The 15,139-nt window shown below is 39.1% G+C and overlaps 1 protein-coding gene and 1 pseudogene across 4 annotated transcripts in view; both read right to left on the reverse strand.

Annotated features, from left to right (window-relative positions):
* ARHGAP22 (Rho GTPase activating protein 22) overlaps positions 1-15,139 on the reverse strand; it is a gene marked incomplete at its 5' end in the record, with an annotated part of 200,371 nt that overhangs the window by 173,860 nt on the left and 11,372 nt on the right. The gene's annotated exons all lie outside the window — the stretch shown is intronic.
* On the reverse strand, positions 12,352-14,332 carry LOC307051190 (atlastin-2-like; annotated as a pseudogene). The gene is made up of 2 exons: positions 13,913-14,332; positions 12,352-13,683 (listed from the first exon to the last, which is right to left on the reverse strand). The product of its transcript is annotated as an atlastin-2-like (transcript).

Below are 15,139 nucleotides of genomic sequence, written 5' to 3' on the forward strand. Positions count from 1 at the left end.
ACCCCCGCCACCTCCCTTTTTGGTCTGCTCTGTCCCTGCAGGCAGTTGGATGTGGCCATGTGATGTACACTCATGCCATCAGATGCCCCTGCCTGGGTTTGATCTAATCTTGAACATGTCATGAAAAGACTGAGAGATGGTTAGATGGACTTCCCAGCACTGGCAGCAGTGATGATGTCCTGTTGTGACCTTGGTGCCTTCTAACACAGTGGAGGTGTCCTGCAGAGATGTCCTGACCACGCCATTCCTGCAAGAAGATGATCCTGTGCTTCTTGCTTTTAGGCCCCGTGGAGCCACCATCATTCTTGGCTGTTTTCCAAGCCTGGTTCTCCAGCTCCCAAAGGATTTTGTAAATCTCTGATATATTTCGAATAAATTCCATTTTCTGGCTTTAGCTGGCTTGGGTTGCCTTTCTGTGACTTGCAACCCACAGAATTCTAACTGATGCCCATATCATGCCTCTCAGCCCCTGTTTTCACATTCCTCTCCTCTCTCACTTCCTAATTTTCCTAACTCAGCACAGATGGCACTGTCTCCCAGTTGTCTGTTCTCCCACAGATGACATTTCCTTCCTTATTTCCCCAATTATGCCACCAAGCTAATCATTGCATGTCTCAGACTGGAAACCACAGGCCATCCTTCCAGACCATGGCTCTAGTTTTCTACAGCCTATTGTCATATTTTCATGACCGACGGTACTCACAGCTCATCCAGAAGGTGCTGCTGGAGGAGGCCCTCCCACCCTGGCAAACACTTCTTTCCTCCCAACCTTTGCTTCATTCTCATCTGTTTCAAATCCAGCTCCTGTCTGGGTGTACACGTCTGACCCTGGTGAGGGTCTGATGCATACATGCCGCCTTGCTTTCGCCTGCAGTGAGACAGCATGCTCAAAGGGTTCCATGAAAAACTGTCAATCCCAAATCAACATCTGGCAAAATTATTCTTCAAGATGAAGGAGCAATTAACAGATTCTCAGATAAACAAAAACTGCGACAGTTAATTGCTAGCAGATGTGCCCTACAAGAAATGTTAAAAGGAATCTTTCAGGCTGAAATGAAAGGACACTAGACAGTAACTCAAACCCACATGAAGAAATAAAGAACATCAGTAAAAGTAATGGTATAGGTAAATATTTAAGATGGTATTGATGCATTTTTCTTTGTAACTTCTCTTTTTTCTTATCTGACTTAAAAGGTAACTGTGTAAAAAACTTATAAATCTATGTTGATGAGCACACAATATTTAAAGATATAATGAGTGATGATGAAAATATATAAAAGTTTTTGTTCAGCAGATAAATGGATAAAGAAGATGTGATGTATATATACAATGGAATACTCAGCCATAAAAAGAATAAAATTTTGCCATTTGCAACATGGATGGACTTGGAAGGCATTATGCTAAGTGAAATAAGTCAGAAAAAAACAAATACTGTATGATATCACTTATATGTGGAATCTAAAAAATACAACAGACTAGTGAATATGACAAAAAAAGAAGCAGACTCACAGATGTAGAGAACAAACTTGTGGTTACCAATGAGGAGAGGGGGGTGGGGCAGTGGGAGATACAAATTATTGGGTGCAAGATAGGCTCAAGGATGTATTGTGGGACTTCCCTGGTGGCTCAGTGGTTAGGAATCTGCCTGCCAATGCAGGGGACACAGGTTGGAGCCCTGGTCCAGGAAGATCACACATGCTGCGGAGCAACTAAGCCCGTGCGCCACAACTACCGAGTTTGCACTCTAGAGCCTGCGAGCCACAACCGCTGAGCCTGAGTGCCACAACTACTGAAGCTTGCACGGCTAGAGCCCGTGCTCTGCAGCAAAAGAAACCACCACAATGAGAAGCCTGCTCACCACAACGAAGAGTAGCCCCTGCTCGCTGCAACTAGAGAAAGCCTGAGTGCAGCAACGAAGACCCAATGCAGCCACAAATAAATAAATAAATATAATCTTTAAAATTGTGAATCACTATATATTGCACAGCTGTAACTTATATACTATTGTACATCAACTATACTTCAATTAAAAAATAAAATAAAATAAAAAGTTTCTGTATACTGTATTTATTAATCCAAACTAGATTGACACAGATTAAGGTGTAATCCCCAAGGCAACCACTAGGAAAATAACCCCAAAACTATATAGTCAAAGAAACAACAAGGTGATTAAAAGGTTATGACAGACAATATCCATTTAAATGGACAATATCCATTTAATTCTTTAAAAAAGAATTCAGTAATTGAGGATGTGAGGAACAAAAAAGATATGACACATAGGAAAAAAATAGCAAAATAGTAGGAGGAAGTCCTTTCTTATCAGTAATTACATTACATGTAAATGAATTGAACTCTCCAAATAAAAGGAAGGTGTAGGTAGAATTGACTTTTAAAAAATCCAACAATGTACCCTTTAAAAAGTGTTACTTTAGATTCAAAGACACAAATATGTTGAAAGTGAAAGGATTTAAAAAGATATTCCATACGAACAGTAACCAAAAGAGAGCTGGAGTGGCTATACTAAAATCATACAAAATGGACTTCAAGACAAAAATTACTGCAAGAGAGAAAGAAGGACAATATATATTAATAAAAGGGTCAATACATCAAGATATAACAATTATAAACATATATTTGCCTAACAGTAGAGCACCGAAGTCCATGAAGCAACAATAGATAGACTTGAGGGAGAAATGGAGAATGCAACAATCGTAATTGGAAACCTCAATATCCCATTTTCAATAATGTATAGAAAAGCAACAAAGAAACCACCTAGACCTAACCGACATCTATAGAACACTCCACCCAGAACCAACAGAATACTTATTCATCTAAACTGCACAGGGAACACATCCTTGGATAAACCAAATGTTAGGCCACAAAACAGGTCTCAACAGATTTAAAAGGATATCTTCTCTTACTAGTCAACATTGTACTGGAAGTTGTAGCCAAGAGAAAAAATAATAAAGGCAGGACCTGTCACATTTCTGAGCCCATGCCCAGGACTGGGTTTGAAAGAGAGCAGAGAACAAGGGACTATGCAGTATCCTGTTCTGTCCCTGGGTAAGGCAATGGGTGGCAGCTCTGACCTATACCCATGGCATCTTGCTCCCTTTCCAAATTTTTTATTTTGAATTTAAGTCTCCACTGATATCCCAAAGGATTTATGAAGATCCCAGAGGTCACTGTCATGCCTGCATTGCAGTCCAACTTCTCCCTATGCTCAGCCCTGCTTCCTGGCTCCTCACATCTGTCACTCTTCAATAAACGTACTCCATGCTGACCTCCATCTCAGAGTCAGCTTCCCAGGGGACCTAGTCTCCAATGGAGCTAAAGGCCGATCTCTGGGGTATTGTGAAATGACTGGTGTACAGTCATAAAGTGGACATTGTACAGCTTCAAGAGCTGATTGTTAAACTGTATGCATGTTCCAATTCCACTCTTGTCCTTATCAAAAGGAAAGATGCATATATGTGTCAAAACTTTTTGGAGATAACAGTAGTTATTTCTGCAGAGTAGGGATGGGAGTTTGGAGTCATTTGTTTTCTGCTTTACACTTTTCTATGCTGTTTGAATTTTTTCCCTGAGCATGCAGTGGTTTCTATAGTGATAATTCAAAGGGAGGATGGATCCAGTAGTTGAAGGGTTGGGGTGCAGTGAAATGTATATAAAATCAGAGAGGAATCTGGGCAGTGGCTGGTCAAGCCCTACTCAGCTGTAGGGTGACCAAAATCCTAGTTTGCTCCAGATTATCCTGGTTTTAGCATTGAAAGTCCTGCATCCTGAGGGACACTTCAGTACTAGAATAGATCAAGAGTTCAGAAATAAACACTCTTATTTATGGTCAACTGATTTTTATCAAGGGTGTGAAGACAATTCAATGGGGGAAAGAATAGTCCTTTCAACAAACGGTGCTGGGACAACTTGGTATCCACATGCAAAAGAATCAAGTTGGACCCCTCCCTCATACCATACACCAAAATTAATTTGAAAATGTATCAAAGACTTAAGTATAAGAGCTAAGACTATAAACTCATAGAAGAAAACTAAATAAGAAAAAAAATAGATAATCTGGATGTAATCAAAATGAAAAATTTTGGCCTTCCCTGGTGGCGCAGTGGTTAAGAGTCCACCTGCCGATGCAGGGGACGCGGGTTCGTGCTCTGGTCTGGGAAGATCCCACACACCGCAGAGCGGCTGGGCCCGTGAGCTGTGGCCTCTGAGCCTGTGCATCCGGAGCCTGTGCTCTGCAACGGGAGAGGCCACAACAGTGAGAGGCCCGCGTACCGCAAAAAAAAAAAAAAAAGAAAAAATTTGTGCTTCAAAGGACACCATGAAGAAAGTGAAAAGATCTGCTGAATAGGAGAGAATTTGTGCATATCTTACATCTATTAAGTCACTTGTATCTAGAATATATTTTTAAAAACTCATACAACTCAAAAAAAAAGTATTTTGCAAATATTTTCTCCCAGTCCATGGCTTCTTTCTCTTCAGAGTGACTTTCTCAGAACAGAAGTTTTGAATTTTAATAGCTTTATTTTAATGGAGCACCATGTTGGTGTTGTATCTAAAAACTCAGTGCTAACCTAAGGTTACCCAGATTTTCTCCTATGTTTTCTTCTATAAATTTTGTATCTTGTGTTTCACATTTAGGTCTATTGTCATTTTGAGTTAATTTTTGCTAAAGGTATAACGTCTGTATCAAGGCTCATGTTTTGTTTTGTTTTGTCTGTGGACATACAGCTGTTCCAGCAACAGCTGTTAAAAGCACTATCCTTTCTCCATTAAATTGCCTTTGCTTCTTTGTCAAAGATCAGTTGACTATATTTGCGTGGGTCTATTTTTGGGCTTTCTATGTGATTCCACTCATCTATATGTCTATCCTTTTGCCAATACCACACACTATCTTGGTTACTGTAACTTTAATATAATTAAATTGAATTTGGGTAGTGTGATTGCTCCAACTATGTTATTCTTCTTCAGTTCTGTATTGGTGGCTTTGGGTCATTTGCCATTCTATGTAAACTTTAGAAACAGTGTGCTGATACCTATAAAATAGCTTGCCAGGATTTTTACTGAGATTGTGCTACATCTATAGATCAAGTTGAGAAGAACTGACACCTGAACTCTTCATTTATTTAGATCCTCTTTGATTTCTTTCATCAGAGTCTTGTAGTTTTCTGCATGTAGATTCTCTACACATTTTGTTAGATCTTTATGTATTTAATTTTTCATGCTAATGCAAATGGCATTGTGCTTTTATTTTCAAATTCCACTGGTTCACTTTAAACAAGTATAAAGGAAAGCAACTGAATTTTGTATTTTAACCTTGTATCCTCATCTTGTTATAATTGCTTTTTAGTTCTAGGAGGTTTTTTTTTTTTTTTTTTTTTTTTTTTTTTTTTTTTGGTAGATGCTTTGTGATTTTCTGCATAGATAACTTTATCATCTATGAAGGAAGCCAGTTAAAACTTCCTCCCCAATCTGTATAATTTTTATTTCCTTTTCTTGTCTTTTTGCACTAGCTAGAGCTTCCAGTACAATGTTGAATAGGAATGCTTAAAGGGAACATCCTTGTCTTTTTCCCAAAATAGGGAGAAAACATCCAGTTTCTCATCATTATCATGTTAGCTGTAGGTTTTTTGAGATGTTCTTTATCAAGTTGAGGAGATCCTCCTCATTTCACAGTTTGCTGAGAGTTTTTATCATGATTAGGCATTGGATTTGTCAAATATTTTTCTGTATCAATTCATCTGATCACATGATATTTCTTCTTTAGCCTATTGATGTGGTGGATTAAATTGATATTTTTTCTGAATGTTCAACCAGTTTTGCACATCTGCAATAAACCCCACTTGGTTGTGTAATATAATTTTTTTATACATTGTTGGGTTCATTTTCTTTTTCTTTTTTTAATAAATATTTTTATTTATTTAAAAAAATTGAAGACGTGGACCATTTTTAAAGTCTTTATTGAATTTGCTTCTGTTTTATGCTTTGGTTTTTTGGCCGCAAGGCATGTGGGAACTTAGCTTCCTGACCAGGGATTGAACCTGCACCCCCTGCATTGGAAGGCAAAGTCTTAACCACTGGACCACCAGGGAAGTCCCTGTTGGGTTCGTTTTGTTAATATTTTGTTGAGGAATTTTGCACCAATATTCACAGGAGATATTTGTCTGTAGCTTTCCTTTCTTGTCTTTATCTGGTTTGGGTATTAGGGTAATACTGGCTTCATAGAATGAATTAGGAAGTGTTCCTTCTACTTCTATTTTCTGGAAGAGATTGTAAAGAATTTGTATCATTTCTTCCTTAAATGTTTGGTAAAATACACCAGTGAAACCATTTCAGCCTGGTGTTTTCTTTTTTTGGAAATTTATTACTTACTAATTCAATTTCTTTAGTAGTGATAGGCATATTCCAATGATTTCTTTTTGGCATATTGATTATACTTATTTAAAAAATTTTTGTGGTTGCCCTAGAGTTTGCAATATATATTTACAGCTAATCTAAGTCCACTCTCAAATAACACTGTACTACTGCTTCACAAATAGTGCAGGTTCCTTACACAGAGTATTCCTAATTCCTCCCTTCTGTTCCTTATGACATTGCTGTTACTAGTCTAGCTATCTCTATACCATAATCACCCAAAACACTGTTACTATTGTTACTTTGTGCAGTAATCTATTAGATCAATTAAGAATAAGAAAAAGAAAAGATTTTGTTTTATCTTCATTTATTCCTTCTCTGGATACTCTTTCTTTAAGTATATCTCAGTTTCTGACCTATATAATTTTCCTTCTCTCTGAAGAACTTTTAATATTTTGTGCAGAAAAAGTCTACTAGTGATGAATACGCTCAATTTTTGTTTGTCTGAGAACAGTTTTATTTAGCCTTCACTTTGAAGAATAATTTCAATAGATATAGAATCCTATATTGGTTGGGATTTTTTTTCAACACTTTAAATATTTCACTCCACTCTCTTCTTGCTTGTATGTTTCTGATGAGAAGTCTGATGTAATTTTTATGCTTGTTACTCAAAGGTAAGGTGGTTCCCCCTACTCCCAGCTTCTTTCAAGATTTTCTTTGTCTTTTGTTTTCTGCAATTTGCATATGATGTGCCTAATATGCACATAATTTTATCCTACTTGGTGTTCTCTGAGCTTCCTGGATCTGTGGTTTGTTGACTGTCACTGCCTGGAGTTGGCAAAGGCACAAAGTTTAGAGTCAGCTATCAAGTTTGAGGGCACACAGTTCTCCATAAGTCCAACCTCACTCCTGACATCAACTGCAAGTTTGGGGGTGTTCCCCCAAACTACACTCTGTTCAGTAATTTGCTAGAAGAACTCATAGAACTCACTGAAAGCTATTATACTCATAGCTGTGGTTTATTACAGGGAAAGAATACAAATTAAAATCAACCAAGGAAATGATGAATAGGGCAGAGTCTGAGAAGGTTCCAAATACACAGCTTCCATTGTTCTCTCTCATGGAGTCAGGACATATTGTCCAGCCAGCATCAATGTGTGACAATACAGAGTAATGCCAACTGAGATGCTTGCCAGAGCCTCAGTTTTCAGAGTTTTTATTTGGGCTCTATTGCATAGGCATGATTGATTGTCCACCTGGTTGATCTCAGCCTCAGGGTTGACCGATACCACTTGACCCAAAACTCCCACCTTAAATCACATGATTGGTCTTTCTAGCATGAGCAGCTTCTACTATCAGGTGTGGTTAGCAATACTCTAAGATCTGGTGTAGCCATCCCTTCCCCTAAATGAAGACATTCCTATCAGGTACAACCAAGTTTACCTCCCAGAAGCCAAGAAAAAGTCTAGCCCTCTTTTTGGGCAAGAATTCTCTACTACACAGTCATTAATTTTGGAAAATTCTTGGCCATTATTACTTTAAATATTTCTTCTTTCCCTTTTTCTCTTCTCCTACTGGCATTCCAACTATGTGCTTATTACACATTTTGAAATTATCTCACCATTCTTGGATATTCTGTCTGCTTTTTTGTTCTCTTTTTTCTTTGTATTCAGTTTGAATTTTTTATTGACATATTTTCAAGCTCACTGACTATTTCCTTAGCTGTGTCCAGTCTACTGATGAGCCCATCAAAGGCATTCTTCATTTCTGTTGCACTGTTTTTTACTTCTAGCATTTCTTTTTTATTCTTTCTTAGGGTTTCCATCTCTTTGCTTACATTAACTGTCTGTTCTTTTTTTTTCTTTTCTTTTCTTTTCTTTTTTTAATTAATTTTTATTGGAGCATGGTTGCTTTACAATGTTGTGTTAGCCTCCACTGCACAACAAAATGAATGAGCTATACGCATACAGATATCCCCTCCCTTTTGGACTTCCCTCCCATTTAGGTTACCACAGTGCATTAGGTAGAGTTCCCTGTGTTATACAATATGTTCCCATCAGTTGTCTATTTTATACATAGTATCAATAATGTATATGTGTCAATCCCAGTCTCCCAATTTCTCCCTCCCCACCCCTTTCCCCCTTGGTATCCATACATTTGTTCTCTACATCTACGTCTATATTTTTGCTTTGCAAATAAGATCATCTATACCATTTTTCTAGATTCCACATATATGCGTTATTATACAATACTTGCTTTTCTCTTTCTGACTTACTTCACTCTGTATGACAGACTCTAGGTCCATCCACGTCTTTACAAATGATCCAATTTCATTCCTTTTTATGGCTGAGTAATATTCCATTGTATATATGTGCCACATCTCCTTTATCCATTCCTCTGTTGATGGACATTTAGGTTGCTTCCATGTCCTGGCTATTGTAAATAGTGCTGCTCTGAACATTGGGGTGCATGTGTTTTTTTGAATTATGGTTTTCTCTGGGTATATGCCCAGTGGTGGGATTGCTGGGTCATATGGTAGGTCTATTTTCTGTTTTTTAAGGAACCTCCGTACTGTTCTCCATAGTGGCTGTATCAATTTACATTCCCACCAACAGTGTATGAGGGTTCCCTTTTCTCCACACCCTCTCCAGCATTTATCATTTGTAGATTTTTTGATGATGGCCATTCTGACCGGTGTGGGGTGATACCTCATTATAGTTTTGATTTGTATGTCTCTAATAATTAGTGATGCCAATTATCTTTTCATGTGTTTGGTGGTCATCTGTATGTCTTCTTTGGAGAAATGTCTATTTAGGTCTTCTGCCCATTTTTTGATTGGGTTGTTTGTTTTTTTCTGATATTGAGCCGTATGAGCTGCTTGCATATTTTGGAAATTAATCCTTTGTCAGCCATCGGTTCTTGCATGTTGTCTACTTTTTCTATTAGTGTCCTTAACATACTAATCATAGTTATTTTAAATTATCTATCTGATAATTCCAAAATCTCTGCCATATCTTAGCTGTTATCTTCTGAATTTCCCTATGTCTCTAGATTTGGGATAGTGGTTTGCTCTGTGACCTCAATTCTCTGATGGGTCGAAGAAGTCATTGATTTTAAGTTCATTTAGTTTTTTCCTTATAGTAAGGGTGGGAGTGATAATTTCTAAGCTTTTTACACACCAAAGATAAAACCAGAAGCCTGGGTCTTTAAATTTTAATAGCTGTTGCATAATGACTATTCTTTTTCAGACAACTCCTACTGCACCTCCCACCTCCCCATTCCTAGAAGATTCCAGAGGCCTGTGACCCACATGGAAGATTTCAGAGAACAACTTCCTTTAGATCCCTCCATCAGATTAATACAAGTAATGAATGTAAGCTCCAGGAAGCAGGGATTTTTATCTGCTTTGTTACCTACTGTATTCCCAGTACCTAGAACAGTTCCTGGCACAACAATGTGTACTGAGTGACCAATTATCAACTTTTCATTAGTGAAGCATTGAGTCTACCTTTAATAGCCCCATCTAGCTCTCAGCTCTCTGATGATCTGCCTTCCTCTGGGACACTCAGTTGACTGGTCTTGGATTTGCATTCCTTGAACACTGGAGAAGTAAGGTTGGGGGCCTGGCTCCAAATATAGGGTCCCTGTGTCTGCACACAGAGTCTCAATCAAGTAAAAACCCATTATTCTACTTTCTTCTAAAAAAATTCCCAAAGGCAAGTTCACAACCTGAGATTAACAGTAAGATCCAATGGTTTACCTGAAAAGGAATTTCTATTCATTCAGGAATTATAGGGCTTCCCTGGTGGCGCAGTGGTTGAGCGTCCGCCTGCCGATGCAGGGGACACTGGTTCGAGCCCTGGTCTGGGAGGATCCCACATGCCGCAGAGCGGTTGGGCCCGTGAGCCATGGCCGCTGAGTCTGGGCTTCTGGAGCCTGTTCTCCGCAACGAGAGAGGCCACAACAGTGAGAGGCCCACGTACCACAAAAAAAAAAAAAAAAAAAAAAAAAAGGAATTACCCTGTGCCCTTCCTTGAACTCTCTGTTTTTTATTAGTTATGCAATCCTTATAAAAGTTCTGTGAGATATGGCCTATCATGATCTCCCTTTTATAGTGAGGAACCCAAGTGGAGAGATTATATCATTGGAATAAGACCAGAGAGTAAGTAATTGGTGGAACTAAGATTTACACCTAGGCCTGGCTTTCTTTAAAGACTATTCTTTTCAGAACTGGCAAAATGATGCCAGTGTCAAGGTGGGAGGGTTGACTTTCCCTGTTCACTGGGAAGTTAACAAGGACTGGATCATGACATAGGGCTAGGAAGAGGAGGGAGCAGAGGTCTGGGGAGAGGAGAAAAAACAGTTTGTTTTTGGGGTTGGGGGGGGAATAGAATGCTTTTTTTTTTTTTTCTGTCTAAGAACAGATGAGTTGGTAGCAGTTTAATACAGATGGAAACAAATACAATCCATATAAAAACAGGATTTGAAGCAGGAGGGGGATATATCAACCAAAGTAAATTTAGAGCTTTCGGCCATGCAACTCAACATCTGAGTTCTCTTCACTTAAAAACCAAACTAGATGCTTTAATAGGTGTTCGTAGAGAAGGCTACAAAAGTATTGCAAAATGTTAGTCTTACACATACCACAAAAAAGAGAGAGAGAAACAAAATTAATACACCCCCTAGGCTAATCACAAGTTTTCCCTAACAGAGACAGACACAGAGAAATAACTTTTTACAAGCTTAGCTTAGAGGTATGAGGTACGATACCTTACAGCTCTCACTTGGGTGTTTCCCACTCATGCTCTTTTCAGTATAAACAAATAGGTTTATGTAATGGAATACATATTTGAAGAATTCCTTTAAAAAATCACAAGTTCCACTTTATATATACAAATTTTTAATTATGTACTGAAAATAAATTACAGGAAAGAACTTTAAAATGTAACAGAGGACAAAGTCACAATAAACCTTCCCACTGAATTTCCTTGGCCGGGGGCGTGGTGAGACTGCAGTGCTCAAGAAGATAAATATCACAAATATAACAAAAACTTCAAATTGTCTATGCACTCACACACTGACATGAGCCACAAACATTCCTTCACAGGGACTGTATTCTTAGCCTACCACAGAACCAGATTTTGTCATAAACTACAAAACTTTTAATACAAAATCATATTTATATATTTATAATTCATATTCTTGCTCTATCTGTGATTTTAGAAAATAAAAGCTACACACTGTATAGATACTCTTAACTCATAGCTGTAGGCAACATTTTTGGATGGAATTTCTCCCCCCATAAAATTAATGGCATATTTTATGTACATGAAAGCTAAACTGCATAAAGACAGTTCAGTTTCCCAGATATGTATCTCCTTTTAGGGCAGGTTTATAAATTTAAAAAGGCAAGACAAATGTACACCTCAGAATCACTTTCTTAGCTACAAGAGTTGTCATATAATTTCTGTGAAGTTTCTGATACATGCATTTATGTAATACTGGTATTGAAGGCAGTAAAGCAATATATACTTTTAATGTCATGGCTCAATAAAGGCTTCATTGTCATTCCAATCTGATTCTTGATACAATGATTCAAAACTTCTCTAAAAATTAAAGTTTCAATTGGACACTGTGTTAAAGAGACTCTAAATAGATTTCTTAAAATATTCCCCTGAAATAGCCTTCACATAAGACAAATTTCACTAACATTAGATTAAGTAAAAAGGGGAAAAAAAGAATTAAACATGGCACAAGTGTGCATGAAAACTAATGCTCCTCAGCCAATCTTCATGCCTTAGGAGCCATGAACAGAATGCTTAAAACCAACAAACAATTTCACACTCTGTGGCAGCCATCTGTGAAGCCAGTTACACTAAACTACTTCTACCGTTGATTGTAAACTTTGGTTTATTTTTATTTGAGTTCTCACTGTACAGCAAGAATGAAAAAAAGAAAGAGTGGAGTCCATGAAGAGATGGACTGTCAGTCTGTCTTTAATCTGGTATGATGAGACAACTGGTCAGTCAGGTCTGCTTTGATAAAGTGTGTTACAGACTGCCTTATGTTTTCCTCCATGAAATTATCAACCAGGGTCTTCAATACCTGTTCCCATAGTGTTTCAGCAATCTGATCAATCATTGTTCCAATTTCTCTGAACTCCCCAGAGTATTTAACATATGCCCAAGTACAAAGAGACGTCAGTGCTAACCCCATGACAAGGTTACACAAGACGGCTATAGAGTTTAGGCCAATGAAGCCAGTCGGTCCTGAGATTATATATATAGCAAACATGACTGCAAACAGTGTGGCAGGGGTACGAGCAACACAGAAGATATTTTTGCCTTCATTGTGCTTTATAAAATTTGCATAGGTTTCTTCTATTTCAGCCTCAAACTGGTCCTGATAACGACCGCAGAATTCATCTCCACCCATTTTTTTTTACTGAACAAAACTGTTTAATTGCCACTTCCTTAAGATCCAGGTGTTTTCACTCCAGATCTGATGGTGCAATGTAAGGGTTGTCCCCACCACCTACCTGCTCCATACTTTTGCAATAGATCTCTCTCGCTCTGGCTACTGCAGCAAGATTATTAGCTTCAGCTGTTGCCTGAAGCATGGACTTTGGATGTGGAAGTTCCTCTCCTTAATAAATTTTAATGTAAGCCTTAAAGTATTCTACAAGATCTCTACAAATGACTTTAGATCCACTTATCTCTTTTTCTACCAAATTTTCTGGGGCAAGTAGCAATGGAATCAGATTTCGAAGCTCTCGTTTAAACTCTTCATCAGTATCTTTCAATCTCCCATCAAAACTAGGATTAGTTGAAACTTTAAGACCAGGATGTGGCAAAAGGAAGCAACCAAGATTTGAGAAACAGTTGTGAATGTGTTTCCTTACATTCTGTAGCTCTTCATGTTGACTTTGTTTTACCTGCAATCTCTTTTCAAGGAATCGTTTTCCACCTTCCAAACCATATGCACGTTCATAAGGATAACTCCAGTCTCGAATCAAAAACATTAATGTCTGAATGGTTTCTGGTAGATTTCTTCCATTGCAAGTCTGCAGTATTCTGTAAATAATTGCAAGTGTTGAAGATCACCTTCTTGAATATTTTGAGACAAATTATATACCTGGACAGGGCAAGTCATAGTGCTCAGAGCAAACACTGTTGCACAATCTTTGATAGTTGACTGGCTATCGAAGGCACCCTGGGTATCCCTCAGCAGCACAGCCACTTTTGTTCCATTAGGTCTCTCGATCACAAACACTTCATTCCAGACGTGTATGCCTGTCGTTTCTCTCTCTCTCTCTCTCTTTTTTTTTTTTGCGGTACGCAGGTCTCTCACTGTTGTGGCCTCTCCCGTTGCAGAGCGCAGGCTCCGGACGTGCAGGCCCAGCGGCCATGGCTCACGGGCCCAGCCGCTCCGCGGCATGTGGGATCTTCCTGGACCGAGGCACGAACCCGTGTCCCCTGCATCGGCAGGCAGACTCTCAACCACTGTGCCACCAGGGAAGCCCCTGTTGTTTCTCTTTTGCAACCAACCGCCATGTAAAGCCAGTCAATGGTTCATTGTTTCCACCAGTCCAACTTTGAGAATCCTTGTTATACATATATCTAAGCATGAAGTCCAGTAGAAATGATTTCCCTTTAGGAAAAGCTCCTGCCACGGATACCACTACTATGTTAAGATCTCGTATGTGCTCCTGTAGCAATATCTGCTCCAAAGCTTCTTCATCAAGCTCAAAGTTATGGTCATCTTCATGTGCAAGAATAATCTATACTGGACATGGTTTCTTCATAACCTCATCAGAGTTTACTAGGTCATCATCTTCATAATTCTCACCTAGGAAGGTCCTGGACAAGACGTGGTTAACCCCGGTGTTTGGGTCGCTGGTTCGCCTCCGGCACTGCAGCCCCTCATGTGGCTGCCGCCTCCGCACTGCCTTGTCCCCCTCAGCCATCTTGGACAGATTTAAAATTAACTCCCCCTAGAATGCTATTTTATTTTTTTTAATTTAAGTATAGTTGATTTACAATGTTGTGTTAGTTTCTGGTGTACTATTTACAATAGCCAGGCATGGAAGCAACCTAAATGTCCATCGACAGATGAATGGATAAAAATGACGTGGTATATACATATACACACACACACACACACACACACACACACACACACACACACAGAGACACGCACACAATGGAATATTACTCAGCCATAAAAAAGAGTGAAAACAGTTTCTCAATTGAACACTGGGCTGAGCTGGTCTTCAGGATGCACTGAGTCTTAGATGGCATTTAGGGCAGGTATCTGATAGTCCATGCTATGAGCATCTTTGTCCCTATGTTAATCCTCACTTTCCACCCAGGCCACCAGGATGCTGCTTATTCCCACCACTGTTGCTATGGTAACTGGCTGGCAGTCTTACATACCAGCCGTCAAACATGCTGAGAGAAGCCCTTTTGTACCACTAACCCAGTCATACTGTGGAAAGCCGGATGGATACACATTCCAGTTGTGGTGGGGGACTTGATGGCTATGGCCAAGGGGTGCAGTCAATGTCCCTGAAGGCAGAGAGGTGCAGCTGCAAATGAGCAGTAGAGATGGGTCAGCCCAGATCTGGGTTGAGTCCTGCTTCTGCTGCTCAGTAGTAGTGTGCCTTTGGGAGTCAATGAATTTCCTGAATCTCATCTTCCTTATCTGGCCAACAGGGAGAGCTGTTCTTCCCCCACAGAGCTGGGGCAGCAGTAAATGAGACCACAGGGGAGTG

Source organism: Hyperoodon ampullatus (genome assembly GCF_949752795.1).
Source record: "Hyperoodon ampullatus genome assembly, chromosome: 1".
Classification (NCBI taxonomy): domain Eukaryota; kingdom Metazoa; phylum Chordata; class Mammalia; order Artiodactyla; family Ziphiidae; genus Hyperoodon; species Hyperoodon ampullatus.